At 40.6% G+C, this 26,724-nt stretch overlaps 1 protein-coding gene across 2 annotated transcripts in view; it reads left to right on the forward strand.

Annotated features, from left to right (window-relative positions):
* Positions 1 to 26,724, forward strand: part of nbeaa (neurobeachin a) — an 868,656-nt gene that overhangs the window by 81,449 nt on the left and 760,483 nt on the right. The gene's annotated exons all lie outside the window — the stretch shown is intronic.

Raw genomic sequence — 26,724 nt, forward strand, 5'->3', positions numbered from 1 at the left:
GAGCACCAACATAGAGGTTGTATACAAGAAAGGCAGAGTCGCCTCTACTTCTTGAGGAGACTGAGGTCCTTTGGAGTATGCAGGCCTCTCCTTCTTAAATTGATTAGGAAGGCTGTTTGTATTATAGGAGTCAGACTGGACACTGGAGGCTGTGGTGGAACACAGGACCCCACAGAAAATCCTGGCAAATCTAGACAATGTTTCTCACCCTCTGCATGCCACTTTGGCTGAACAGAGGAGTACTTTTAGTGTTAGACTAAGACAACTGTGCTGCTCCAAAGAGTGCTATATGAGGTCTTTCTTACTCTTGGCCATTAGGAGCCAGAGAAGTTGATAACCCCTCCTGTAAGATTGTTTGAGGTAAATCTAATATTTGTATATTTATATATTTGTGCACTTGTAATGCTACTGTAACACTAATTTCCTTTAGGATCAATAACGTATCTGTCTGTATCTATTTGAGTGGTGAATCTGTGGAATTCTCTGCCCAGGGAAGCAGTTGAGGCTTCTTTACTAAATATATTTAAGATACAGTTAGATAGATTTTTACATAGTAGGGGAATTAAGGGTTATGGGGAAAAGGCAGGTATATGGAGCTGAGTTTACAGACAGATCAGCCATGATCTTATTGAATGGCGGGGCAGGCTCAATGGGCCGGATGGCCTACTCCTGCTCCTATTTCTTATGTTCTTGTGTTATGTTCTTATCTATCTAGCATACATCTTAAAATACTCAGTGTGCTTTTCAATGAGATCCCTCCCTTATTATTTTAGACATCACAGAGTACAGGCCCAGATCTATCAAATGCTCCTCATACATCAACGTTTTCATTCCTGGGATCACTCTTGAAAATCTCATCTGGACCCTCTCTAGTTGCAGCGCATCCTGTCTTAGATATGGGTCTCAAAACTACTCACAACACTCCAAATGTGTTCTGACCAATGTCTTACAAAGTCTTAGCATTATATCCTTGCTTGTATATTTTAGTCCTCTGGAAATGAATGCTAACGTCGTATTTGCCTTCTTTACTACCAACTAAACCTACAAGTTAATCTTTTGGAAATCCTGCTAAAGGACTGTCAAGTCCCTTTGCACCTCCAATTTCTGAATTTGCTCCACATTTAGACAATAGTGTACACCTTTTTGCCTTCTACTGAAGTCCATGACCATAAACATCCCAGCATTGTATTCTATCTGCCACCTCTTTGCCTATTGTCCTAATATGTACAGGTCCTTCTGCGGACTCCCTGCTTTCTCAAGACAACCAGTCCCTCCACCCGTCATCTGTAAACTTGGCCACAAAAGCATCAATTCATCATCCAGATTATTAACATATAATGTGAAATATGGAAGACCCAACACTGACCCTTGTGGAATACCACTAGTCACTAGTAGCAAACAAGAAAATACCTCCTTCATTACCATTCTTTGCCTTCTGCTAGTAAGCTAATCTTCTGTTCATGTTAGTATCTTTCCTGTAATACCCTGGGTTCGTCTCGTTTAGTAGCCAGAAGGCACCTTGTCAAAGGCCTTCTGAAAATCCAAGTAAACAACATCCACTGACTTGCCTTATCCAGCTTGTTATTTCCTCAAAGAATTCCAGAAGATTTTTCAGGCAAGATTTCCCATTAAGGAAACCATGCTAACCTTGCCCTATTTTTATCCTGTGCTTCTAACTACCCTGAAACCTCATCCTTAATCCTGCCAACCTCTAAAGTCAGGCGATCAGGCCTATTATTATCAGTCTTTTGCCTCTGTCCCTTCTTAAAATATGGAGTGACGTTTATTATTTTTCAGCCTTGCAGAAGCATTCCAGAATTAGGTGACTCTTGAACGATCACTGCGAATACTGCCACAATCTCTTCAGCTACCTCTTTTAGAACCATGAGGTGTCATTCATCTACTCCAGATGACTTTTCTACCTTCAGACCTTTCAGCTTCCTAAGCACTTTCTCACTTACAATGATTATACTCATTTCTGCCCTTGATACTCGAATTGCTGGCACGCTACCAGTGTCTTCTACATTGAAATGTGATGTAAAGTACTTGTTCAGTTCATCCGTTATTTCTTTGTTTCCTATTACTTCTTTCCGAGCAACATTTTCCAGTGGTCAGATGTCCACCCTTGCCTCTCTTTTACCTTATAAATATCTTGGTATTCTCTTTTATGTTATTGGCTAGCTAGTATTCATATTGCTTTTTTTTTTCCTTATTACATTTTCGTTGCCTTCTGCTTGTTTCTAAATGTTTCGTAATCCTTGAGTTTCCCAGTAGTTTTTTGCTGTTGTATGTTCTCTGTTTTGTTTTTATGTTGTCTTTGACTTCCCTTGTCCTCCCTTAAGAATGAGGATTTCCCAAACCTCCGTCCACCGTCCACAGACATCTAGTGCTGATACTAGACTGACCTTGTACAATGCTTTTGATGACTGCATCCTCCAATTCTTCATTTTTCTTGTAACATTCAGGGTAATTGTTGATACCTTCAAATTATTTTAAATTCCTAACTTGTTGAAGTAGTGAAATTGTTTTATTTTTATTCCTGGCTGTATCTGGTATCTCCAAGACCTAGTGCTTGAAATTGCAGGGAGAAAAACAGTTCAGAATTTACTACTTGTTTCTCACCTACTATCAGTGCCAGAAATTGCTGCTGTTTGAATATAAACACACACAAAACTGACGCTATTTTAAAAACTATTCACTCCAATCATGGTGTAGTGTCTTATGGCCTTACAAGTGCACATAATTGATGTTAGTTAGAAACATTTTGGTGACAGTCTCCTGTCCCAATTAAGAAGCACAGTGTCCTAAATAAATGAAGGAAATGCCGTCTATTTTCTCAATTATTTTTTGCTTTTCGAGTTGTCTCAAATAAGCAGCTGCCCCGATTAACTGATGGCATAATTAAATGTAATCCACTGTATTGCAGAAGATTAACATTTAGCCTAAGGTACAATTGCAACACAAGCTAAAAATAAACAGTATAAACCTACTGGTGCTTCATAAATGATGAAACCTGGGTGTTGGCAGGGAGTTCAGTAGTTTCACGACCTGGGGAAGAAGCTGTTTACCACCTTAACAGTCCTTGCCCTAATGCTGCGTTAGCTCTTGTCTAATGGTAGAGGGTTAAGGGATTGTGGGACAGAGGAAGGGATCCTTGACAATGTTAAGCACCCTGCATATGCTGCTCCTGATTAAATATCTTGGATGTGTGGAAGAGAGACGCTAGTGGTCCTCTCAGCAGTCCTTGCAATCCGTTGTTGGGTTTTGTGGTCAAGTGCCTTGCGGTGCTCATATCATACCAGTGATGCAGCTGGTCAGGACACCCTTAGTGGTGCTCCTCTAAATATTCTCAGATTGGGAGGGAGGAGCCTCACTCGTGCTTTCTTGACTAAAGAGGTGGTGCTGAAGTATCATGTGAGGTTGTCTGTTATGTGTACTCCCAGAAACTTGGTGCTCGTGTCTCTGTGGAGAGAATATCACTAAAATATGACTTTTAACGTAGAATCTAATGGAAATAAATTGTCAGATATTACATGTTAACTTAAGATTTTTATGTAATAACTGGCCAACATTCGATGTAAATAGCCACATTTCTTGAAGACTTGTATAGAAATGTAATCAATCTTTCATTTGATACTGGTTTCATAATAGGAGCTTTGAATAATTTGAAGTATTTAAATAATCCTTACTAGACATGCTTTGGATAATTTCCTGACTAAATAGTGAGAGATTTGTTCAGAATCTTAAATGGCACTTTTTATTTAAGCTTTTAATCACATTTAAGAAAACATACCAAATCCCCTAACAATCTGTGGAATGTAAATCCTGTCTTAGACAATAAAAGAGTGTTCAAGTTCATGTGCTTTTCAAAAATACTTCTGTCCTGTGTGAAATAGCTTGCATATGATAAAATTAAAGTAATACGCACACACTGATGTACAATTATTTACCAATGTAATAGAAGTTACTGAAAAGTATAAAAGTAAAAAGTGACAGTGTGGAATCAAAGAATTCCTGTACCACAGAAGAGTATTTTGGTTATCAAGCCCATGTCAGCTCTTCCTGGAGCAATCCTATTTTCTTCCTCCTTCCATATTTTCCTGAAAAATATTCTCTCTAATCCCTTTTGAAGATATTGATTGATTCTGTTTCCAACATTTTTAAAGACATGAATTCCAGTTTTTAACTTCTCACTTGCAAAAACAAATCTGTTCTTCACATCACTTTCATGCCTTTAGTCTGAAAATGTATTTGTTCCCCAGCTAATTGTTGAACTGGGGTAGGGGGAACAGTTAGAGAACGAGAATACAGCTTCTCACCATTCTAATGATAACTGTATTCTCAAGTTTTGGCAAGAACTTTTATTGAATTTCAGTCTATTCTGCAGTGTTATTTTATTATGCAAAAATATTCTAGAAACTGGCTTGCTATAGTGGATTTGTTTTTAAAATCCATTAGTCTGATGTTAAATCATGTAACTGGGAAGTCATCGATAGTCATAGGATACTACAGTAAAGTAAAAGGCCCTTCGGCCCATCTATTCCATGCCAACCTAATATTCTGGTTAGTCCCATCTACTTGTACCTGGACCATACACCCCCAAATTCCTTTTATCCATGTACCTATCCAAATATCTCTTAAATATTGCAATTCTACCTACATCATCTTCTTCCACTGACAGCTCATTCCATTCTCACACCATCTTCAGTGATGAGGTTCCCCCCTCAGGTTTCCCCTTGAATATTTCACCCTTCACTCTAAACCTATTCTAGTCTCTAATTCTAATTCTAGTCTCAGCCAAATTCAGGGGGGAAAAGCCTGCATACATTTTCCTTATCTAGATTCCTAATAATTTGAATACCTCTATGATTTCTCCACGTTCTCCAATCAGAAACTTTTCAACCTTTCCCTGTAACTCAGGTTCTCACATCCCAGCAAGATTCTTGTAAATTTTCTCTGCACTCTTAGACTTACTAATATTTTTTCTGAAGGCAAGTGCCAGATCTGCACATAATGCTCCAAATTTGGCCTCGCTAATATCTTATACAACTTCAACATTACATCACAACTCCTGTATTCAATGCCTTGATTTATTGAAGGCCAGTGTGCCAGAACCTTTCTACGTGTGATGCTCCATTTCCCCAGCAATGGAAAAGAAACTAGAAGCAGCTGAATTATGGTTCTACAGGAGAATATTAAAGATATCAGGGACTACACACACATCAAATGAAGAAGTTCTCAGAAGAGCCCAAGCATTTAGATCACTCATACCAACAGAAAGAGAAAGACAACTCAGATTCCTAGGAGACATCATGCAGAAAGATGAACTAGAAGAACTCATACTCTCTGGAAAGATCAAGGGGAACAAACCTAGAGGAAGACCTCGGCTTATGTACATCAAAAGCCTAGCCAGGTGGCTACACATCGAGGAAATGGAAGTCATCCAAAGAACGAGGGATAGATCTATATGGAAAACCATGATCACCAGCGTCCGCATCAGATATGGTACCTAGACAGACAGACAATCCCAGATCTCTTTGTTCTACTTGTTACATACCAGCAGCAATAGATCACAAATTGAGTCAGGTTGTAATGGTAAAACCACTGTCTTTATTCGTATATACTCAAAAACATGGAAAATTAAACAAAATGAACAGAAGTTAACAGTGTTATGTGTGTGTGTGGGGCTCCCAAACTGTCAAGCTTAGGAACAGTTCTTAAAGTTTTAAGATGGCAAGTAGAAAGGTCCAGTAATCCATGAAATAAGTGAGGGGAGAGATTTGTAAATCCATGTTAAAATGTAGAGAGAAGGTGATTATGAAGAATTCCACAGGTTCCACGCTGGGAAAACGAAGTGACAGTCGCTGAAGACCTTATCCGTCGAGTCGATCCGAAATCCACATAGAAACATCACAAGGTGACAGTCACAGAATATCCCTTCGCACAAGTGGTTACCACATAGCACACCCGAATCCAGGCAAGGGTTAACGAAAGTGGTTTCCACAGGATACTCCAACAAAAATCCACATAAGAATTATATGAAGTGACAGTCACACATCCAATGTGCACTGTGTGCCATTACTCAACCCAGTCCTTTGGGCATGGGAAAGTATCAGACTTTACCCATATCGTAGTGAGCTTAAGACCTGATAGTTAGCTAGCGCTCCCCCATCTCCCCATCTCCCTCTCTATCCCAGCGGTCCGTCGCAGCTTGTTATACTGACGGCATAGTCCCACCTCATACAGGCATTTCAAAGTGATGCTCGCAGTAAATGAAACCATGGTCACGTAACACCCTCCCCCAAAAAGGGAAAGTTTTGATCTGTAAGAGCAGAATTTTAACTGCAAATTACAGTATGTAAAAGAATACATTTACGGTTACCATATAGCATACTACAGACTAATATAACATATTGCAGAAGCGTATACAAATAGTAAATTCCACTCTACTACTAAAAATACATTGCAAGCTTAACATCTGGAAAGACAATCAGCAATTATATTATCCTTGCCTTTAATGTGAATTATCATGAGATCATACTCCAATTCAACAACCTTCTAGTTTTGTTTTTCACTTTACTCAAAAACACCAATGGATTATGATCTGTGTAAACCACAAGTGGTTTCTGAGCTGTGCAAACGTAAATGTCAAAATGCTGTAAAGCCAAAATAAGTGATAATAATTCATTCTCTATGGTGGAATAATTTCTTCGATGTTCATTGAATTTCTTTGAAAAGAAAGCCACAGGATGGCCAACATTATCATAATCATCCCTTTGTAATACTACTGCTCTTGCAGCTTCATCACTGGCATCTATGGCTATGGAAAATGGCTTGGCAATGTCAGGTGACCTGAGCACAGGTTGGTGACATAAGATGGCTTTCAGTTTATCAAATGCCTCCTAAGAAGGCTCTGTCCAAACAAACTTTTCACCCTTCTTTAGGAGACTAGTCAATGGGAGAGCAACATCAGCAAAGTTCTTACAGAACTTGTGATAATATCCGACCATTCCCAGGAATCTTCTAAGAGGTTTTTTACCAGTTGGAATGGGAACCTCAGAAATTGCCTGAACTTTTGCCTGAACAGGAGCCAATCGGCCTTGACCTACAACATAACCAAGGTAGGTCACAGTGGCATGGCTAAATTCGCTCTTAGCTAAGTTAACTGTAAGATTGGCCTTTGAGAGCCTGTCAAACAGCTTTTCCACTGCAGAGATATCAGCTTCCCAGGTGTCATTCCCCGTGACCAAACCATCAGTATAGGCATCTGTGTGCTTTAACCCTTGAATTACAGAATTAATCATTCTCTGGAATGTTCCTGGAGCATTTTTTATTCCAAATAGCAGAACATTGTATTCATACAAACCAGAAGGCGTTACATAGAAACATAGAAAATAGGTGCCGGAGTAGGCCATTCGGCCCTTCGAGCCTGCACCGCCATTTATTATGATCATGGCTGATCATCCAACTCAGAACCCCACCCCAGCCTTCCCTCCATACCCCCTGACCCCTGTAGCCACAAGGGCCATATCTAACTCCCTCTTAAACATAGCCAATGAACTGGCCTCAACAGTTTCCTGATGCAAATGCAGAAATTTCTCTCCCTCTATCTGTTAGTGGAACACACCAATACCCTTTTAACAGATCGATCTTTGTAAGAAGCAGCCTTTCCCACCTTGTCTACACAATCATCCATTCTAGGAATGGGATAAGCATCTGTTTTTGTTAATACATTCACCTTTCTATAATTAGTGCAAAACCTGATACTACCATCTGGTTTAGGTACCATAACACAAGTTGAACTCCAATCTGAAGTAGAATGCCTAATAATACCATTTTCTAACATGTACTCAATTTCTTGTTCAGCAAGTCTACGTTTTTCAACATTCATGTGATAGGGATGTTGCTTTATAGGTCTGGCATTGCAGACATGTACATCATGGGAAGCTACTGTTGTTCTTTCTGGAACATCAGGGAACAAATCCCTATATTTCATGATCAACTGCTTCATCTGTTGCTGCTGCTGTGGCTATAAATGAGCCAATTTCTCATCAAGATTTTCCAAAATAGTTGAATTCGTCAATCTGGCTGAAATAATGTTTGATTTAAAATAGGCCTCAGATGGATCAGCTAGTAAGTTCCCAGAGAGATCAGACTCATTGTTATTGACAACAACGGTCACAGCTGCTGTTTGTTTCTCATGGTACAAATTAAGCATGTTTACATGACAAAGCTACATTGGCCTTCGTCTATCTGGTGTTTTGACTACATAATCCACATCATTAACTTTAGACACAACTTCATAAGGACCATGAAATTTTGCTTGCAAAGGGTTTGTTTGCACGGGAAACAAAACAAGGACTTTATCTCCCGGCTTGAATGACCTCATTCTAGCTTCTTTATCAAACCAAGTTTTCAGTCTTCCCTGGGCTGATTTTAAGTTTTCCCTTGCAAAGTTGCAAGCCCTTTTCAATCTGTCCTTGAATTTTAAAACATAGTCCAACAAATTAATCTGCAGGTCATTGTTAATTCACTGCTCTTTTAGTAATGCCAAAGGTCCTCGGATCTGGTGCCCAAACACCAGTTCAAAGGGGCTAAAACCTAGGGACTCCTGCACTGACTCCCTAACTGCAAACTCCCTCATTCCAATCCTTCTCATTTTCAATACAGAATGTCTTAATCATGTTTTTGAGGGTAGAATGAAATCTTTCTAAGGCCCTTTGGGATTCTGGATGGTACGCAGACGACATAATCTGTTTGGTTCCCAGTTTGTAAACTACCTGCTGAAACAATCCTGACATAAAATTACTTCCTCCATCGGGCTGGATTTCTTTAGGTAAACCGAGTAGGGTGAAAAACTTTATGACAGCCTTCGACACAGTTTTAGCTTTTATATTCCGGAGAGGTATGGCTTCTGGAAATCTAGATGCTGTACACATGATGGTTAATAAATACTGATGACCAGCTTTAGTCTTGGGTAATGGGCCAACACAATCCACAATAACCTTAGAAAAGGGTTTACCAAATGCAGGAATAGGCTGCAGAGGGGCCACTGGGGTGATCTGATTAGGTTTACCCACAACCTGACAAGTGTGACATGTCTGGCAAAATGTCGCAACATCTTTCCTCAAACCAGGCCAGAAGAATTGTTTAAAAATCTTATCCACAGTTTTATTCACACCTAGATGGCCACCCAAGGGCATAATATGGGTCAGGGTTAAAATGTACTTCCTATAGACTTTAGGAACTACAACCTGGTGAACAGTTGCCCATTCCTCACTTGCAGGAATATCAGGTGGTCTCCACTTCCTCATTAACACTCCATCCTTGAAATAATACCCAAATGGTACTTTCTCAGTCTTACCACCTGGGAGAGCTTTTTCTCTCAAGGCTGCAATCTCAGGGTCTCTGCTCTATTCTGCTATAAACTGCTTCGTGGACAAAGACAAATCTTTATAGTCAGCCCTAATACAAGGATCTTGGTCAAACAGTGAAGGCAGGAAAGTCACTGACAAGTCATTAAGACCTGAGGCCTGATTTGGGCTATCATGGGTAGCAGAACCATTCTGCACAGAACCATTGGCATCGGCAAGCTTATTTGCCACAGCTCGAGTTACTGCGCAGGATGGATACATGTTAAAATCCATCTTTAGATCATCAGTGATTGGCTTAGTTGTTAGCTGCACTGCAGGAACAATTTTGCCACCTGTTAAGTCATTCCCTAACAACAAAGAAACACCTTCCACCGGTAAACTGGGCTGTAGTCCTAATTTGAAACAATGTACAGGGAGGAGGTCAAACACCTGGACAGCTGGTGCAGTGATAACAACTTGATGCTTAATGTCACCAAAACCAAGGAGATGATCGTCGATTTCAGACGGTCTCAGCCTGGGCACACACCCCTCAGCATTAGTGGCTCCACAGTGGAGAGAGTGGAAATCATCAAGTTCCTTGGGGTGCAGATCTGGGACAATCTCACCTGGTCCAGGAACACCACTGGGATTGTGAAACGGGCCCAGCAGAGATTGCACTTTCTGAGGAAGCTTAAACAAGCATCACTCCTCACTAACATCGTAACTACATTCTACAGACGCGTGTGCTGATCTTTAGCATCACAACCTGGTACTCCAGCTGCAGTGCTGTCGACAAAAAAGCCTTGCAGAGGGTGGTTAGGGGAGCAGAGCAAACGTTACAGGAGCACCAAAACTAAAACCACAAGGCTACTGAACAGCTTCCTCCCACAGGCAGTCAGACTGCTAAATAGCTGCTCTACCTGACTCTGTGGACACTTTAACTTGCAATGGACACTTATAACTTGATTTTAACTGACATGTGGCTGTTGTGTTTTATTATTTATTGTTATATTTATTATTTAGTGTTGCGTTTGTTATGTTATGATTGCACAGCTCCTGGGAAACGCTGTCTCATTCTGCCCTGCAGAGCTGATGTACGGTTAGAATGACAGTAACGTTTTTTGAATCTTTGAATCTTAACAGGTCCTGAAACTAACTCTGACTTCAAAATTACCTTGTGCAGAGGCACAGAAACAATGTTGCCTCCAGTGCCTTAAATAAGAATTACCTCACCAATGGCAGTCTCATCACTAAACTTTAGAACATTGTCCAACAAGTGTGACTGAGAAGCCTCAGTATCTCGAAGAATTTTCACTGGTACCGGGGATGACCCCTCATTTACTGAAACAAACCCCTCTGACATAAAAGGAATGAATTCTTTCCTGACCAGGTCAGACATCTCAGCCCCCGACAGAGCTTCATCAGAATGTCCAGAACCCTGTGGGTTTATAGGTGTTTCAGAGTGCTGAATACAGGCATCTGGAACTGCCTCCTTTTCCTTCTTCAGGAGAAAAGAGTCAGCCATAACATAACCAGGTTTCCTGAAATAGTGACAAGTAGGACCAGAATGCTTCTCCTTTAATTGCTTCCCTTCATCCTTACCTTTGTCACTAGTGCCAGATTTAATTTCTGGTTTACCCTGACTATCCATGCTACTCTTTGGAAGGTCTTACTCGGGGTAAACTTAAACTTGTGGGTTAGAGCAAACTCATCTGCTAATTTTGCAGATTCTTACAAAGTGGAAGCAGCCTTCTCATCGAAATATGTCTTTATGTCATTATGGACGCACCTTTTAAATTCTTCAATTAAAATCAACTCTTTCAATTTGTTGAAATCATCATCCACACTTCTAGCAACACACATAAAAGTTGCTAGTGAACGCAGCAGGCCAGGCAGCATCTCTAAGAAGAGGTACAGTCGATGTTTCAGGCCGAGACCCTTCGTCAGGACTAACTGAAAGAAGAGCTAGTAAGAGATTTGAAAGGGGGAGGGGGAGATCCAAAATGATAGGAGAAGACAGGAGGGGAAGGGATGGAGTCAAGAGCTGGACAGTTGATTGGCAAAAGGGATAAGAGGGAATCATGGGACAGGAGGCCTAGGGAGAAAGAAAAGGGGGAGGGGGAAGCCCAGAGGATGGGCAAGGGGTATAGTGAGAGGGACAGAGGGAGAAAAAGGAGACAGAGAAAAAGAGTGTGTATAAATAAATAAATAAATAAATAAATAACAGATGGGGTACAAGGGGGAGGTGGGGCATTAGTGGAAGTTAGAGAAGTCAATGTTCGTGCCATCTAGATGTGCACCATCGTTCAAAACACACAGTCTTCTCATAAGCAAATTCCACATGAGTCTGGCTCACAGATTTCTTCAAATTCATAAACCTTTGCCTTTAGGCTTCTGGAACCAGTTCATAGACTTTAAGCACAGGCTGTTTCACGATCTTATAATTAGCTGAATTGTCAACTGACAGGGCAGAATAAGCCTGCTGAGCCTTACCCTTAATTACAATCTGCAACAGGAGAGGCCAGTAGTTTCTTGGCCACTGTAAGTTCTGAGCAACTTTCTCAAAATGCTGAAAGTATTTATCAGCCTCAGCCTCATCAAATGGAGGAACCAACTTAACTTCCCAAATGGCAACAAACTTATCACCAGAGTCAAACCTTGGACCCCCTTGCTGTAGCTTCTCTAACCTCTCTAGCTCAAATCTCCTTTGTTTTTCTGCTTCCTGCCTCTGTTTGTCCTTTTAACCATATAACCATATAACAATTACAGCACGGAAACAGGCCATCTGGGCCCTTCTAGTCTGTGCCGAACTCTTACTCTCACCTAGTCCCACTGACCTGCACTTGGCCCATAACCCTCCATTCTTTTCCTGTACATATATCTATCCAATTTAACTTTAAACAACAACATCGAACCTGCCTCAGTCACTTCTGCTGGAAGCTCGTTCCACACATCTACCACTCTCTGAGTAAAGAAATTCCCCTTCATGTTACCCCTAAACTTTTGCCCTCTAACTCTCAACTCATGTCCTCTTGTTTGAATCTCCCCCATTCTCAATGGAAAAAGCCTATCCACGTCAACTCTATCAATCCCCCTCATAATTTTAATCACCTCTATCAAGTCCCCCCTCAACCTTCTACACTCCAAAGAATAAAGACCTAACTTGTTCAACCTTTCTCTGTAACTTAGGAGGTGAAACCCAGGCAACATTTTAGTAAATCTCCTCTGTACTCTCTGAATTTTATTGACATTTTTCCTATAATTCAGTGACCAGAACTGTACAAAATACTCCAAATTTGGCCTTACCAATGCCTTATACAATTTCAACATTACATCCCAACTCCTGTACTCAATACTCTGATTAATAAAGGCCAGCATACCAAAAGCTTTCTTCACCACCCTATCCACATGAGATTCCACCTTTAGGGAACTATGCACCATTATTCCTAGATCCCTCTGTTCTACAGCATTCTTCAGTGCCTACCATTTACCATTTATGTCCTATTATGATTAGTCCTACCAAAATGTAGCACCTCACATTTTTCAGCATTAAACTCCATCTGCCATCTTTCAGCCCACTCTTCTAACTGGACTAAATCTCTCTGCAAGCTTTGAAAACCTACTTCATTATCCACAACACCACCTATCTTAGTATCATCTGCATACTTACTAATCCAATTTACCACTCCATCATCCAAATCATTAATATATATGACTAACAATATTGGACCCAGTACAGATCCCTGAGGCACACTGCTACACACTGTCCTCCAATCTGACGCACAGTTATCCACCACTACTCTCTGGTGACTCCCATCCAGCCACTGCTGAATCCAATTTACTACTTCGATATTAATGCCTAATGATTGAACCTTCCTAACTAACCTTCCGTGTGGAACCTTGTCAAAGGCCTTACTGAAGTCCATATAGACAACATCCACTGCTTAACCCTCGTCAACTTTCCTAGTAACCTCATCAAAAAATTCAATAAGATTTGTCAAACATGACCTTCCATGCACAAATCCACAGCTTCTTCAGCTTCAAAGTGCCTTCGTCTTTCTCTGTCCTCTAATTGAAGTTACTCTAACTGTATTTGTTCCAGCTTCAATTGCTGCTCACCTGCTCATTAGGAAACATTTCTACCACCCTGTCTTCGAACATATTCATAGATACATAATGCTCAGCTATTCTCCTCTGAATCTCTGCCTTCCTCATAGCCCGTTTTACCGTAACAAATTCCAGCTTCTTAGCAACGGCCAACAAGTTTTCCTTTCTGGCATCCCTTAATGCCTCAGGGGTTGGCGATGCCAGAAATCCCTCAATTTCCATTGCTGCTGGTTTCCACACGCAAGTCAATTAAAAAGGAAATAGCCAATCAGATCGATAATTAATCAATCAATAAGCTCCGTTTTCATTCAAATCGTGGCCGAGCCCCCAATTTATGTTATGTACCAGCAGCAATAGATCACAAATTGAGTCAGGTTTTAATGTTAAAACCACTATATTTATTAGTATTGTGACGACAAACCAAGTTATCAGACAATTGATACTAATGAGAGAGATAAGGGAGACAATGGAGAAACGTTCAAAATGTTAATGAGAGAGGAGAGAGAGATAACGGAAAAGAAACACAATTCAGAATATTGACAGACCGGTTGCTTTGAACCTGAACTGTTTGTAGTTTGATGGACAGGTGATACCCCAGCAGGGGAATAACAAGAACAGGTTCGCTAAGACACACACTACGAGATCACGAGATAACGAGACTCTCGAAGAGCGGTGTGCCCCCACAAGTTGGTGGGAGTTTGGAGGTCCGGTTCGCGGGAACCGACCATAGTTTCACAGGGTGTAAAGGTACGATCGGTGGGAACCTGGTGTGTGTGTCTGCCCTTGCCTGGGTGCCGGGTTCACCGTGGAAGAACAGTCGTATCCGGAACGGAGGGGTCACAGTCGGTGACCGCAGCGGGATAGAAGACATAAAAGGGTCCACTCGAAAGAGGATAGAAGACATAAGAGGGTCCGCCCGAAAGCCAACTGCGAAGAACATCAAAGGTCTGCTTGAATCAAATTTGCATTCCCCCCCCCCCACGGCACAACAGCGATTACTGCGAACTGTACTAAGCTGAACTGAACTCTGCGTCACTTAAGACTGATCATTTTACCCCTAGACTGCGATAGAGCTTGGTTGATTCCTGTTACCCTAGTTCTGTGTACACGTGTGTATTATCATTGCTAACCTGTTGCATTTATATCCTTACGATTAGAGTACTGTGTTACTTACTTCTTTAATAAAACTTTATTAGTTTCTAGTAATCCAGACTCCAATGAGTGGTCCATTTCTGCTGGTTTGGCAATCCAGTTACGGGGTACGTAACAGTATCTACTCAAAGACATAGAAAATTAAACAAAATGAACAGAAGTTAACAGTGGTGTGTGTCTGAGTGTGTGTGTCTGTCTCTCTCTCTCCCAAACTGTCAAGCTTAGGAACAGTTCTTAAAGTTTTAAGATGGCAAAGTAGAAAGGTCCAGTAATCCATGAAATAAGCAAGGGGAGAAATTTGTAAATCCACATTAAAATGTAGAGAGAAAGTGATCACGAAGAATTCCACAGGTTCCACACTGGGAAAATGAAATAACAGTCACCGAAGACCTTATCAGTCAAGTTGATCCAAAATCCATGTAGAAACATCACCAGGTGACAGTCACAGAATATCCCTTCGCACAAGTGATTACCACATAGCACACCCGAATCCAGGTAAACGAAAGTGGTTTCCCCAGGATACTCCAACAAAAGTCCACGTAAGGATTATATGAAGTGACAGTCACACATCCTCTGTGCACACTGTGTGCCATTACTCAACCCAGTCCTTTGGGCATGGGAAAGTATCAGACTTTACCCATATTGTAGCGAGCTTGAGCCCTGACCTCTCTCCCTCTCTCCCTCTCTCAATCTCTCCTCCTGAACAAATCCCAGCGGTCTGTTGCAGCTTGTTCTGCTGACGTCATAGTCCCGCCTCATACAGGCGTTTCAAAGTGACACTCATAGTAAACAAAACCGTGGTCATGTAACATACTACACACCTTAGATCCCAACCATTCACTGTGCAAGTCTTACCCTTATTTGTCCTTCCAAAGTGCACACTCACACATCTGCATTAAATTACATCTGCTATTTTTCAGCTCATTTTCCCAGCTGTTCAAGATCATACCGTAACCTTTGATAACTTTCCTTCCTGTCTTGGTGTCATCCAAAATTTTCAGATCCAGTTTACCTCGTTATCATGTACAGTACTGTGCAAAAATGTTAGATACCCTAGTCTTTTTAATATAAATTTTGTTTTAGTTGTTTATTTTCTGTCTTCTGCATTAGTGTATCAGTAGAAAAGAGCAAATTTTAGATTTCCAAACATTAATTGTCCAAAATATTAGATGTTACAGAGACATTTTTGTATTTTGTTATGGAGAGTAAAGAAAGTATTAAGTAAAAAGAAAACAGTTTTCAGGGTAAGGGTGTGGCAGCTGTGACATTTTAACCTTCAAATCATCAGTTCTTATACCATGGCAAGAATGAGTATAGCAACAACACACAAGGTGGTCATTCAACATCAGCAAGATCTTTCCAAAACACTAATTTTATGGCAGAGTTTCAAGATGTGCTGTTCAAGCTGTTCTGAAGAAGCACAAATAAGCAGCAATGTTGAAGACCAGAAATGTGATTGGCCACAGAAACTCACTGCAGCAGACGAGAGACATCTAACAGACGTCCCTCCTAAGTCAGAAGAGGTCCAGCACTGCTATCAGCTCTGAACTCACAGAAACTACTGGAACCGAAGTTCACCCCTCTACAGTCTGGAGAAGTCTTGCCAGAAGTGGTCTTCATGGAAGAGTTGCTGCCAAAAAGCCATTCTTTGGAAGTGGAAACAAAAGCCAGCAGACTCACCTACATACAAAAAACAAGGACTGAGGTGCTGAACAACTGCAGCAAGTGCACTGGACTGAAAAGTCAATATTTGAAATTCATGACTCAAACAAGAGGCAGTTTGTCCATAGAAAAGGTGGAGAGCACCAGATGGGTGAGTGTCTATAGCCAACAGTAAAGCACGGAGGAGGTTTCCTGCAGGCTTGGGGCTGCATTTCTGGTCAGAATTAATGGAATCCTCAATGCTGCGAAGTATAAGCTGATTCTCACTTCTTAGTGCAATACTTTCAGGGAGGTATCAGATTGGTTCCAGCTTCATTCTGCAGTAGGACAATGATCCCAAATACATGGTCAAGGTCATGCAGAACTATTTTCAGTGAAAAGAACAACGAGGGATTCTGCAACAGATGGTATGTCCTCCACAGAGCCCTGATCTCAACATCACCAAGGCTCTCTGGGATTACCTGAAGTGTCAGAAGCAAGTGAGACAGCGAAAGTCTGCAGAAGAACTGTGGCAAGTTCTCAAAGATGCTTGAAACAATCTATCAGCAGGAAAAGGAAAGGTATGTCGCATCTGGAGCTTCTCTGGTTAGCGGACGATTTCCCTCCATGCCTCTCTGACGTGAGGAACCACGTACGAGGCAAGTTATGGTAGTGGTTTGCCATTGCCTTCTGCCGGGTGAGTTTCCAAAGAGATCAGCTCGTAACCCAGCCCGGATGGAAAGCGTGCGGGGAGCCAGCTGGATTTGAACTCAGGACCTTTTCATCCCTAAGTCCGGCACTGATGCCACTACACCACCAACCAGGTAAAAAATGCAGGAGAGTGCACCTAAGTGTTTGCCTAAGTGAGTTGATGCAGTTTTAAAGGCAAAAGGCGGTCACACCAAATATTGATTTGATTTAGTTCTTTTTTACTGCTTACTGCTCTTTTTAGTTTTTTTGATATTTAAAATGACTACTTCATCTTGAATGCCATGATATTTAAACTTCTGGAGCAGCTTTACACATGGGACTTTGTCAAAGGCTTTGTTGACGTGCATGCATACAATGTCCACTGCCTTTCTTCCATCATCTTTCTTGGTAACCTCCTTGAAAATCTCTTAAGTTTGGTTAGACATGACGTACCATGTACAAAGCCATGTCAATTACCTCTAGTCAGGTCTAGCCTTTGCAAGTACTTATATATCCTATCCCTTAGAATATTTTCCATGACTGACCTCAGGCTCACCAGCCTATAATTTCCTTGCTTATTCTTCGAGCCTTTCTTGATGTGTCAACCCTTATCAGCGTTTCCTTTTAGTCTGAAGCTGAATAGTTTCTGTCATGAGGTGTAAAGTAAAACAGTTCAGAAATTGACCTAATTAGGCATCTAATTGGGATGCCTAATCGACTGCAGACTGATATGAGTAGTTAAAGATAGCAATGATGGAAAATGAAATAGATACTAGTATGATCAGAGATCACTCAAAAACAATTATTTCATCAAAATCACAAAGTTTATCACAAATGTAAAAATAATCTCAGGCATGAGGTTAAACATTTTACAAAATGGTGCCATATTGTATTTAACAGTGCAGTAAAGAAATTGCTTTCATATTTGTGTGTTATAAATTGGATTCTGTATTGTTGCTTTGTTTTGTGGCTGTCTGCAAGAAGATGAATCTCCAAGGTTGTATTCTGTATAGTATGCAGTTTATACTAAACTTTGATAATAAATGTACTTTGAACTTCCTTGCCTTAAGGCTTCCTATCCAACATCACACCATGTTAATCACAATAACAGACATAAGTAAACTTACATTTCTGTCACTGCTGTGCAACCAAAAATTTTCACTCAAATTCTGATCTTTCACATCTCCTGCATTAAGGCTGCTTTGCTGTTGGCTTCATGATTTTTATGTTGGGGTGGTAATTTGCTCTGGTGTGCAAGTTAGTATTTCCCAATCTCTTCAATGTCTGCCTAATTTTTGATGACATCAATGGGGTTAAGTTATCTATTGCCCCAACATAATTAAGTATCGTTTACTTCATGGCTTCTGCTGAATGAATTAAAGATAATCATTGGCAGGCCGCAGTCTGCTTAAAATTAACGTCAATTGGATTTAACCTGAAGTTCAGGGCTAAAATAGCCATCTAGTCACCCAGTTGTATTCTTGACTTGTTTATTCTTTTACTGATTTTTTAAAAACTTTTTTTCTTTTCAAAATGGAGATTGCTGAGAGAAACAGATATAGCAGCAAAGTGTATTACTTCATTGTGCAATCATAAAGAGTTCATCCTCAGAAGAGACAGCAGTAAAATTGTTAATAGATACATTGTAGGTATGTGCAAGATGAGATGGGGAGGAAGAATTTGGAATGATATGCTTGGCTGCTGTGGTTCTGGTTCCTCTTGCACAGGACTACAAAGGCTTAATAGAGGGTTGAGGTAAACTTTGCCATATTTTTTCAAACACACCTCGAAAGCTATTGAAGCCTAATGTGATGATTCTTGTCCCTGAATATCATTATCAGAATCAAGTCTAATAATAAAAAGCCGTAACTTACAATAAGAAATATATATGTATATCTTATTTTAATTTAGTTTATTTATGCACGGTATACATACGGTACTGTGCAGAAGTCTTAGGCACAGTTTAGCTAGGATGCCTAATACTTTTGTACAGTATTGCCGTAATTTTATGTTCCGCTACCACAAAAGAAGCATATTTCAAGACGTATGTGAGTGATAAAAAACCCAATTCTAATATGGATCCCTATTTTAGACTGAGAGTGGAAAGAGCGCAGGGAGAAGGGAATTATTGCTGGAAAATAGAGAAAGAAGAGGGGAGGGAGCTGGAAGCACTAGAGAGACATTCTGTAATGATCAATAAACCAATTGTTTAGAATCAAATAACCTTGACTGGTGTCTCAGGGCTAGGTGTGTCTGCACCCACGGCAACCCCCACCCCTGGCACTCCTCCTCTGCCATCTGTTCCACATCCGTAAGACCATAAGACATAGGAGCAGAATTAGACCATTCAGCCCATTGACTTGGCTGTGCCATTTCATCATGGCTGATCCATTTTCCTCTGAACCCCATTCTCTTGCCTTCTCCCGGTAACCTTTACACCCTGACTAATTGAGAACCTATCATCTCTCCTCTGCCTTAAATACACCTGATGTCCTGACCTCCACAGCTGCATGTGGCAACAAATTCCACAGATTCACCATCCTCTGGCTAAAGAAATTCCTCCTCAGTTCCATTCTAAATGGATGCTCTTCTATTCTGAGGCTGTACCCTCTGGTCCTAGACGTCCCTCACCATAGGAAACAGCTATCAACATCCAGTCTATCTAAGCATTTGAACATTTGAGAGGTTTCAAGGAGATCCTCCTTCGTTCTTCTGAACTCCAGTGAATAAAGGCCTGGAGCTATCAATCCCTCTTCCTATGATAAGCTTTTCATGCACAGAATCATTCTCGTAATCCTCCTCGGAACTTTCTCCAGTGTCAGCATATTCTTTCTTAAATAAGTGGCCCAAAACCCAAAACTGCTCTCAATATTGCAAGTGAGGCCTCACTAGTGCTCTATTACACCCTTCCTTTTATATTCTAGTTCCCTTGAAATTAATCCTAATATTGCATTTGCATTTCTCACCACTGACTCAACCTGCAAGTTAACCTTTAGGGAATCCTGCATGAGGATACTCAGTCCCTTTGCACCTCAAATTTTTGTATTTTCTCCTCATTTGGAAAATAGTCTTACACTTTTATTGCTTCTGCGAAGAGCATGAATATACACTTCTTGACACTGTATCCTATCTGCCACTTCTTTGCCCATTCTCCTAAGTCCTCCTGCAGACTCCCAAGTCCTCCTGCAGACTCCCTGCTTCCTCAATACTACCAGTTCCTTCACCTATCTTCATATCGTCTATAAACTTGGGCCACAAAGCCATCAATTCCGTCATCCAAATTATTGACATACAACGTCAAAAGAAGCAGTCTTAGGCTATCCGCTTGATCTATGCCTCTTATCATCTTATACACCCCTATCAAGTCCCCTCTCATCCTCCTTTCCTCCAGAGAGAAAAATTCCTAGCTCATTCAACCTATCCCTATAAGACATATTCTCTAATCTAGGCAGAACCCTGGTAAACCTCCTCTGTGTCCTCTCTATAGCTTCCACATCTTTCCTATAGTGAGGCAACCAGAACAGAGCACAATACTTTGTATGGTTTAACAGGAGTTTTATTGAGCTGTAACATTAGTTTGTGGCTCTCGAACTCAGTGTCCTGACTAATGAAGGCCAACATATCACAATATCTTAATAAACCTATCATCTTGCGTAGCAGCTTTGTGGTATCTGTGGATGTGGACCACAGGATCCTTCTGTTCCTGCAGACAGCTAAGAGGAATCCTGCCATAAGCCCTGTACTTTGCCTTAAAATTCAATGTTCCAAAGTAAAATGTTTCACACTTTTCTAGGTTGAACTCTCCATCTGGCACTTCTCAGCCCAGCTCTACATTCTGTCAATGTCCCGCTGTAACCTGCAGCAACCTTCTACAATAGAGTTCAAGCTATCCTGCAAATTTACTAACCCACTTTTCCATTTCCCCATTCAAGGTATTTATAAAAATCACAATGAGCAGAGGTCCCAGAACAGATCACTGACTTCCAGGCAGATTACACTCTGCCTTCTGTGGGCAATCAACACAGCCAATTTTCCTTGGATTCCTTGGATCCCATGGATCCCATGGGGAACCTTAACAAACTCCTTCCTAAAATCCATATACACCACATCTACTACTCCAACGTCATCAATATGCTTTGTTACATCCTCAAAGAATTCAATCAGGCTTGTGAGGCATGATCTGCTCCACACAATGCCATGCTGACTATCCCTAATCAGACTATGGTTTCTTGTCTCCAAGAATCTTCAATAACTTAGCCCACCACTGAAGTAAGATTCCATGGCCTATAATTTCCAGGGTTATTCCTACTCCCTGTCTTAACAAAAAAATAATATTTGCCACTCTCAAATTACCCTCAAATCAAGAAGGTATGGAAGCCTCAGGACTCACACCACCAGGTTCAGGAACAGTCATTACCTCTCCACTATCAGGGTCTTGAACCAAAGAGGGTAACTTCACTTAATTTCACTTGCTCTATCATTGAAATAGTCCCACAACCTGTGGACTCATTTTCAAGGACACTTCAGCTTATGTTCTTGATACTTACTTACTTACTTACTTATTTATTAAGTCTTTTATTTTATTTTTGTATTTGCACAGTTTCCTGTCCTTTGCACACCAGTTGAATATCCAGTTGATGCGGTCTTTCATTGATTCTGTTAGGTCATTATTCTGTTGAGTATATCTGTAAGGAAATGAATCTCAGTGTTGTATATGATGACATATATGCACTTTGATAATAAATTTACTTTGAACTTTTGAACTTTGATTATCTGGTACTGCTCCTTTGGCCAGTGGAGTGCAAAGATCACATCAATCACAGCAATCTCTTTCCTTGCTTGCCCTAGCAACCTGGTGACTTATCTATCCTAAGCTCAGCATGTCAGGCAGCATCTATACAAAAGAGTAAACAGTCAACGTTTTGGCCCAAGACCCTTCTTGAGGATTGAGAAGGAAAGAAGAGGATGCTAGAATAAAAAAGGATTGGAGGAGGGGAAAGAAGCTTGCTAAAAGGTGATCGGTGAAGCCAGGTGGGTGGGAAAGGTCAAGGGCTGGAACAGAAAGAATCTGATAGAGGAAAGTGGACAATAGGAGAAAGGGGTGGAGGAGGGGACTCTGGAGGAAGTAAAAGTCAGGTGAGAAGACGTGAAGGTCAGTGTGGTGAATTGAGGGGGGTGGGGAAGGTTTGTCACCAGAAGGAGAAATCGATATTTATGCCTTCAGGTTGGAGGCTATCCAGACTGATTATAAGGTATTGCTCCTCCACCTTGAGGGTCGCCTCATCTTGGCATGAAAGGAGGCCATGGATCAATATTTCAGAATTGGAATGGGAATTAAAATGTTTGGCCACTGAGAAGTCCTGCTGGTGGTGGATGGTACACAGATGCTCGATGAAATAATACCCCAGTTTACAATGGGTCTCACCAATATAGAAGAGGCCTCAGCAGGAGCACTGGACGTAATAGACGACCCCAGCAGATTTGCAGATGAAGTGTTGTCTCACCTGGAAGGACTAATGGTAACATCCTAATGCTTTTCAGAAGATTTAGCACATCCTCTTTCATAACGTTAACCTGTTCTGGCTTATCAGGCTGTTTTTAAGTATATTATATATTTACTAGACTTAGAACAGTAAGTCGCAGAGAACTTTCAACGGGTTTGTAATACAATTAAGGTACTAATTTGTTGTACTCTTATTGATTGGGGAGAATGGCGGTAAAGTCGGACCTGTGTCTATTTTTTAAGTGTGGTGACTCCAGGAGAAGATTTCACGTTTAAGAAATAACTTCAGTAAGATATCTTTAGTTTTGTTCTTATTTAATTTTATCTATGCTATTCTTTGGCCTTGAACAGTCACATACTTACAAATACTGATCGCGCAGTAGGACTTCCGGGTCATCAAGGGAATGGCGGCGTAAGGAAAAGGTCTCTCGACAAAAAAGAAGGTAAACTGCCCCAAAATCGAATTTAGACAAATACTTAATATTGCATAACTATATTAATAAAAGGGGCAAGGATGATGTCTAAGAACAAGAATAAAAAGTCCGCTTCGAAGGCTGATAAACATGAAGAGATGCAGCAAGGCGAAGGGCCTAGCTCTCCCACGGCAAGCCAGGACGGAGATAATGAGGGGGAATCGGTGACTCTGTCTTTTGATTCTCGGAGAGATTCGCGAGTTCCGACAAGGTAACAGCAAACAGCTGGAAGATATTAAAGGAGAAACAGTAAAAACTAACTCACGGATAGATGAAGCCGAAGCGAGGATTGTTGGAATTGAAGAGAAGCTACAAAATGCAGAGGAGGTGATAGCAGAAATGCTGAAGCTACAAGACCAACTCCAGTGGAAACTAATAGATCAAGAAGGCCGCTCGAGAAGGGAAAATGTGAGGATCTACGGAGTTCCCGAAGGAACCGAAGGTAAACCCGGATTGATGATTCCCTTTGTGGAGAAGCTGCTTAGAGAGAACCTTGATATACCGGCCGCAAAAGACCTACAGATAGACAGGGCTCACCACGCGTTGGCACCACAGCCCCCGGCAGGCGCCCAGCCCAGATCGATTCTGATCAGATTTCTCAGTTACAGAACGAAGGAAGAGGTGCTTAAAAGAGCATGGCAAAAGAAAGGTTTCATGTGGAACAACTGTAAAATCAGTTTAGACCACGACAACGCACCGGGGATTCTTGCCAGACGGAAGGAATATACTGAAACACGGAGAGTCCTGAAGGCAAACAACATCAGATTCCAGACCCTGTATCCAGCTCGGCTGAGAGTCTTTTACGACGAAGGGAAAAACTTACGCTACGGTGGAGGAGGCAGCGTCAGACCTGGCGGACCGGGGACTACCTATTAAAGTTATCACCCAACCGGAGTCGCTACTGGAGAGGATTCGGCAGAAGTCGTGGCAGTTAGCGGGGCGAGGACGCTCCACTCGAAACAGAGTGTCAAACTACAAGGAAAAGCTGCAAATATTCAGATGCGAATGTACAGAGAATACAGATTAATTAAGAGAAATGACTGAAAAGAGTAAATCGGACTTAAAAGTAAAATGAAAACTGGTAATTGAAAATAATCTAGGCGGAATAACTTGAATGATAGCAATATGGTCGAGACATAAATAGGAGAAAATTCTCTATGATTATTCAAACTGCTGAGGGCCCTCTAACACAGGGTGAAGATAGAGGTTATCCCTCTGAACTGGGTCGGTGCTCAGGCCTCACTGTGGGAAGTCGGGGAAAATTTTCAAATGTTATACGTTCAGAAATGTCTAGGGTGTGGTTATATGTCTTGGTTTACTGTTGAGAAGGGATTGCTTACTGTTTGGTTAGAAAAGGAGAGTGCTTTTTTTCTACTAGAGAAAAATGCAAACTGAATTGGTAAAAATAATTTCCTATAATGTTAATGGGGTTTTGAATCCAATTAAAAGAAATAAGATTATGTCTAAATTGAAAAAAGAGAGGGCACAAATAGCTTTCCTCCAGGAAACACATATGAGCCAATCTGAACATGGAAAATTAAAAAGAATGGGTTTTAAGCATGTATTTTATTCATCATATAAATTGAGTCACAAAAGAGGGGTAGCTACTTTAATATCAAGTACTCTTAATTATGAACATATTTCAGAGACTAGAGACAAAGAAGGACGATTTGTAAAAATCACAGGAAGAATAGAAGGTACAGAAATAACATTGCTGAATGTTTATGCTCCTCCAGGTAGTGAATGGTCATTTTATAGACACATTTTTGACCTAATGGTCAGTTCTCGAGGGGTAGTAATTTGTGGAGGGGATTTTAATATTAGATTAAATCCTATATTAGATTCTTCAAGAATAGTTACTCAGAATAAACCTCTGACTCGGAAAGTGAATTCATTGATGGAGGAGTTGGGAATTATAGATGTCTGGAGGGAATTACACCCTACTAGTAAAGATTATACATATTACTCTTTCCCTCATTCAGCCTATTCAAGGATAGACTATTTCTTTATCTTTAATACAGATAGACTCAGGATAAAAAACTGTAATATTGCAACAATTGATCTGTCGGATCATAGCCCAGTCTCTATGTCTCTAATCCTGGAAAGGAAAATGAGGAAAACACTATGGAGGCTAAACTCACATATACTCAATAACCCGAAAGTAATGGAGAGATTAAGGGGAGAAATCAAAGAATATCTAGACCTTAATGACACGGGAGAAACATCACCAGTGATTTTATGGGATACATTGAAAGCTGTACTGAGAGGGAAAATTATTTCCATTACTACTCACATGAAAAAAATCAATGCACAAAAATTAGCAGACCTTCAAGGAAAATTAAAACAACTTCAAGTTGTAGATAGCAACAAAAGTAATTCAAATCGAAAACAGTAAATTAGGAAATTGCAAAGTGAAATTGATGATATTTATACGTTGGAAACTCAAAGAAATTTTCTTTACCTGAGACAAAAGAATTATGAAGTAGGAGGTAAATCAGCTAGATTATTAGCATATAAATTACGAAAACAACAAGCAGACAATACAATTCATAAAATAAAGAATCCAAAGACAAAGCTTGTGGAGAGTACAATAGGGAAAATTCAAGAGAGTTTTGAAACGTATTATCGAGAGCTGTACTCCCAACCCCGGGCCCCCAATGAGCCCTATATAGACAGTGTATTGAATTTTTTAGATCTACCTAAACTTACAGATTTACAAAATGAAAGTTTATTAGAACCAGTAACTGTCAAAGAACTGAACGTGGCCATCTCTAGGTTAAAGGCTGGAAAGTCCCCGGGTTCTGATGGGTTTATCTCAGAGTGGTACAAGTCCCTGAAGACACAGTTAGCCCCATTACTACTTAACACCTTTAATTGGATCTTGCAGAGAGGAGAAACTCCACCTTCCTGGAGAGAAGCGATTATTTCAGTTATTCCTAAAGAGGGTAAAGATAAACTAGAATGTGGCAATTATCGGCCAATTAGTGTTCTTAATTTAGATTACAAATTATTTACATCCATATTAGCGCGCAGATTGGAAAAGCTTTTACCTGGCCTAATCCATTTAGACCAGACTGGATTTATTCAACAAAGACAAACACAGGACAACATAAGGAGAACTCTGCACATATTAGAACAGGTTAATAAGAACGAGACAGAGACAATGGTAGTAGGATTGGACGCTGAGAAAGCTTTTGATTCGGTTAGTTGGGCATTCCTATACAGAGTGTTAGGAAGATTCGGCTTTCAAGAAAAGTTTATTAAAGTAATTCAGACTCTGTATGACAGCCCAACAGCCGGAATTAAGATAAATGGGGACCTCTCTGACTCCTTCATTTTAGAGAGAGGCACTAGACAGGGATGCCCAATTTCTCCTCTCCTTTTTGCGCTATATATTGAACCACTTGCCCAACTAATAAGACAGAGCGAAATCGTAAAAGGTATCATGGTGGCAGGAATTGAACAGAAAGTGGCGTTATTCGCAGATGATGTTTTGGTCTATCTGAGTGAACCAGAAAAATCATTTATAGGATTGTTTACACTGTTGGATGACTTTGGGAAAATATCAGGTTATAAAATAAATGTAAAGAAAACGCAGGTTATGTCCCTAAATTATACACCATCCAAAAAATTGCAGGATACATACGATCTTAAGTGGGAAGCTAAATCATTAAAATATTTAGGAATAACCCTGCCGAAGGATCTTTCAACACTGTCACAGGTAAATTATGGGCCATTAATCTCAGAGATAAAAGCAGATATGCATAGATGGAATCTTATCCCCTTTTTAAGTTTAAATTCAAGG

The sequence above is a fragment of the Mobula hypostoma genome, chromosome 7, assembly GCF_963921235.1.
Source record: "Mobula hypostoma chromosome 7, sMobHyp1.1, whole genome shotgun sequence".
In the NCBI taxonomy this organism is placed as follows: Eukaryota; Metazoa; Chordata; class Chondrichthyes; order Myliobatiformes; family Myliobatidae; genus Mobula; species Mobula hypostoma.